Raw genomic sequence first — 5,445 nt, 5'->3', positions numbered from 1 at the left:
CACAGAGGGGTGCAGGCCTCGCCACAAATCTGGGACTGAGTTTATGGGTTTTTATAGGAACTAGGTCAGCCATTCAAATCATGAGGTCCGCAATTGATCCCAACTAAAATTGGGAAAAGCACATACAGGTATGGGATCTGTTGTCTGGAAACTCATTATCCAGAAAGCTCTGAAATACAGGAAGGCCTTCTCCCATAGATTCCATTTTAAATAAATAATTCAAATTTAAAAAAACAATTTCCTTTTTCTCTGTAATAAAAAATGACCTTGTACTTTATCCCTACTGAGATACAATTAATACTTACTGGATGAAAAACAATTCATGTTTAAATGATTTTGAGTAGACCTAAGGTATGGAGATCCCAATTACAGAAAGCCCCCTTATCCAGAAGTCCTGAGCATTCCTGAGTTCCAAACCTGTATAGAATTATTTGTCAAAAAAACCATACAGTAAAGACACTGATTAATTCAGGGTATCCAAGTCAGGAAGAAACATTACATTCTCATGGGTTGCTGAACTAGCTGCTTTGTGCTGTTTGGGTTTGTTTGCCTTCCTCTGGATTGCCTTGCAAGTTACCTTTAAATGCTTTTTTGCAACCTTAATTACTATGTAATTGTCAGGAAAGGGATACATTTTTTACTTCTTGAATTGTGTTTCCTCTAGTCTATGTCAATATTGCTGGGAGCTGTGTTACTATGTGACAGTGTGACCATCACAGTGTCACCACAACAAAGTCAATTGTGTGCCACAAGCCTGAAGCAGAGTTTTCCATTGTTGCTTTCACACCTTACCAGTTGCCATGCAGTTACAGACAAAAAAAAAAAGTTTTCAGATATTTGGGGCTCAAAAGCCCCATTACTGTTGTGACAAATGGTTCGACACCCTTAGGAGAAATACAAAAATAGGGATTATTATGTCTTGAACACTGAATATTTTTTCTGACATAATGGAAGAAGATACATTTCTATACAACTTTCCAATAGTTTTAAAGATATTTGTAAAAATATATGCAATTGTAAACAATTGGACACATGTACATCCGCAAATGCATTGACCAAATGCAAACACAATCTCAAGCCATATTTTTTTCCCACAATGCAGCCTTTTTTCCCCTAGAATTCCAGCATCATTGCTGTTGCAAAGACACAATGCTCTTGACACAATTGCATTGCACCTAACCACAACTGCAGCCACCTCACCAAAATTTAAGCAACAGTGTGCGCACTTTGTCACAAATTAGATGCAGTTGCACTGGATATCTTTGAAGTCTCCGTGGCGTAACTTGACTTCTGCTTCCTAATCTTTCAGGGCCACTGAACTGCATGGAAGCAGGGCACTGTGGGAACCCTGCAGCTCCCACCTGGTCAGGAGATGGCAGTAGCTCCAGGGTTCCCCTGCATCAATAGGTGCAGCAGTGCTCATATCAGAAGGCAGGAGGGACTGAGCGGCACTGAGCACAAATATATGCATGGTGCACATTTTTACGCCAGTAGCTTTAGTGAAAGTTGTTTTATGCACAATGGACTGTAGGAGAAATGCGGGGACCACAGTTGCATTTGCAGGTGTACATGGGCCCTAATATCGGTTTTTACCTTGCTGTAGTGATGGTTGAGACTCTTGAAACAATGTAGCAGAAGCCAGCTGTTAGGGCTGCTCTATGCAGTTCTCTGTAACCCAACATGTCAGTCCCTGCCCCTTTCCCTTTCCCTTTCTTTGCTTTCCCTTTCTAACCATATTTTTATCAGTCTGTTATTGCTGGGGCAGAATCCTTCATTCTTGTATATAGATTTCTGCCTGTGGTGATGGAAGAGAACAAACAAATGAGATACTTTCTCCTAATTCCATCCACTCAGCTAATTCCTCTCAGCTCGGTGGTGCACTGCAGCATCGCAGCAGTTTAAACAAACAAATTGATTGCTTAGAATTTTGAATTTTTCCAAATCTGATGTCCAGCTAGAATGGAACAAGACGTTTAGTATTTTTTTTACGTGGCCAAGAATATAGAAGCCTTACATAAAGTCACATACATAAATCATTCAGTTGGCACTGTAAGCATAAAGAGAAACACGCCAGGGATAATACATTGCACGATAATAAAGACCAAACTGGGAACATGAAGTACTGCGTGGAATGTGAATATCACACAAAGCTGCCAATATTATTACATATTACACTAAAACTAGGTGTCTTGGAGCAGCCTTTACACTTAACACTTACAGTACACAGGCTTGGATAGCAGTGGGTTAATTTATTCTGCTGGTTACTGCAGGTGAAACAGACAGATAAGCACAGTAACTTCTGCGGGTGGCCTGCTCCATACTTGCTCTCAGCTCAGACAGGAATGAAAATCATAAGACAAAAAAGTAGGAATGCCCTTAAAGGGATTCTGTCATGATTTTTATGGGGTACTTTTTATTTCTAAATTACACTGTTTACACAGCAAATAATTCACTCTACCATTTAAAATTTTATTATTGAACCAACAAATGTATTTTTTTTAGCTGTAATATTGGTGTGTAGGCGCCATCTCAGTGCATTGTGCCTGAGTCTGAGCTTTCAGAAGGAGCCAGTGCTACACATTAGAACTGCTTTCAGGTAACCTATTGTTTCTCCTACTCCCATGTAACTGGAGGAGTCCCAAGCCGGACTTCTGACTATTAAATGCTACTCTGATACTTACTGGGAGCTGCTAACTTGCTCCCTTCCCATTGTTCTGCTCATCGGCTGCTGGGAGGGGGGTAATATCACTCCACCTTGCAGCTCAGCAGAAAAGTGTGACTGAAGTTTATCGGAGCACAGGTCACATGGCTGTGGCACCCTGGGAAATGAAGAATATGGTTAGCCCCACGTTAAATTTCGAAATCAAATATAAAAAAGTCTGTTTGCTATTTTAAAACACAGATTTTAGTGCAGGAGAAGCTCTATTAACTGATGCATTTTAAAAATACATTATGACAGTATTCCTTTAACCAAAAGCAGAGGTTAATATACAGTTAATACAGTGGTAACAACACTTCATATCTGTGGTTGTGGTTAAGCCTTATAGAAAGCGACAAGTAGGAAAGCTAAAAACAGTTTGTCCATATTAAAGGAAAAGGAAAGGCTACATCACTGGGGGGATGGCCTAATGTTAGGCCGATGCAGTTTTCTCTCAACAGGAGCACCAGGTTTGTGCATTCCTTCTTCCTTCTTTGATGTTTGCACTTTAGAGCTTTTTCACTCAAATGGGCACGCCTCGGGCCTGGGATTCTTAAGACAGAAGGAAGAGGAACACTCGCTTCCATATACCCTGGGCAGGTGCAGTTTTCTCCTAACATGGGCCCCAGCCAGGGGTATCAGATAAATAATTACAATCAATGGCAGTTGCCTAACATTTGGCACCCCCAGTGATTTAGCCTTTCCTTCTCCTTTAACATTTATACAAGAACATGAAAGTAAATCAAATGTATGTGTTCTAATTCCTAGATCAGTGTTCCCAAGCTGTGGAACTTGCCCCACTTGAGTGGCTTGGAGCTCTCCTAAGTACCCCTGAAAGCCCAGTTTGATTTAAGGGGAAAACCTATGACTTAGATATTGTCGGAAATGCTGCTGAATTATTGAAACACCAATAATTTCTTATATTTTTTACTTCAAACTGGGGGGATGCCTCTTTAGAGGGTCTGGATGCTTATTAGTTATCCAGGATACCTAGGCTCTATTCCATGGGGTATAAGAAGGTGAAACTCAGTCCAAAAGTTTTAAATCTCTGTTTATGCACAGTTGCACATAACCATGTGTTTCCATGTGCAGTATGTCATTAAGGCTGGTTGTAATCCCATTATATTTTGTGAAATCTGGGTGCAATATTTTATTAAACACATAGGAAAAATCTGTCACTGGCTCCAAACTACATCTCCACATCTGTACGGCAACGGTGAGAAAATAGTTAGAATCATTAAAATTCTGCCTTAACAGGTTTGCTGTTACAAAAAAGAATACTAGACACCTAATACAGGTAGATCACGGAGCTCTATTTACTATTGGATTACCAATAATAAAAAGCCCTTGTGGGTCTTTATAAATGGTGAAAACTACTTTTTTAAAAGGCTGATTCAGTTGACATTGAAGCCCCTCAAGGACCAAATTATAAAGTCCCATGAGTGCTCCATTCAGTTGGTTTTATACATATATATATACATGTGGCAATGAATTTCTTAACACTTTAATATACTTAAAGTGTATACTTGTATTTATATGTGAATGTGTGCAACGGTTGAACTTTTAGAGAATAAACAGGGAGCCATGGGAGCAGAATTAGGAGAAGCAGTGCACATGAGAGCAGAGCTTTTTCACCAAAAGAGGTGCCATGGCATGAAGTGATTAGGCTGGAAATCCTTGAGCTCAACATGAAAACAAAGTCTGTTTAGCTTGTAAAATAAGCAAATGGATGAGTTATGGGCAATGAGCAGTTCTGAGGAATTACTTACTCAATGCATTAAACGTGCCTTGAACGCACTCCAGACATGAGGTTGGATGAGACCCCGAGGGTGCGCTTCTTTCACCTCCCCCTATTTCCTTCAGATCTGTCTGTTCTGCTTTTCATATCATTTTTCCCCCATAAACAAGTGAGCCACACTTAGAAACCCCCTGTCTGCCCATTCCCAGGCACAGACAATCCGAAGGTGCCTGCGTCCTGCTCCCTGTCAGGAGACAAAAAGGAACATTCTGGCACAACAGCCCAGAGACATCCAGCAGGACAATGCTCTCCAAATATGTTTGCAGAAAATTAGACAATTGTTGGATTAAAACGTATTCAAGTATGAAATAATACCCCCTTTTTGTGTCAATGTGAAAAAAATGCCACATCAATGTGAAGTTTACAAAAGTTTCCCTTGTTGCCTTTGTCATGTTTGCGCCTTGGCGTCCTCACTTGGCGCGTTACCCAGAGGCCTTTAAACACGATTGTTTCTTTCCTTTTAATGACATTTCCCAGATCAAAACATGCTGTTAATTCGATCAGAAAGCTCTACCCTCTTCAACAATGGCAGAATCATTTCCACTGAAGTTTGTTAAATTGACCAAAATTAGGCAAATGAATAGAGAGGGCCCGGGGTGGCGCGGGTGCGTAATGGCCCCTTCTCCATGCAGGTGACACTGAATAATAAAACATGTTTTAAGAGCAGCTGCATTCCGCATTATTTTCTTTTCTTTGTACAAAATTAGGCTGATAAAACTATTCACTATTTCTCAATGGGACATTTTCTTATAGGATAATAGGCTACAAATTGAGCCTCTCCAAAAAGGGGAGTACGCAGGGAAGCCCTCGTGTGCCAAAAGCCTGCAGGAGCCACCAGGACGTGCCAGCCCCAGCCCTACACCTGCCCTTACGCCCGGGCAAAGAAAGAAGGGTAAACAAAAAGCTTGCCATCTCTCATAAAGATAGACGTGTCACCAAGTTGTGTGAG

This window comes from Xenopus tropicalis, chromosome 1, assembly GCF_000004195.4.
Source record: "Xenopus tropicalis strain Nigerian chromosome 1, UCB_Xtro_10.0, whole genome shotgun sequence".
NCBI lineage: Eukaryota > Metazoa > Chordata > Amphibia > Anura > Pipidae > Xenopus > Xenopus tropicalis.
Note: the sequence above shows the minus strand (reverse complement) of the source record.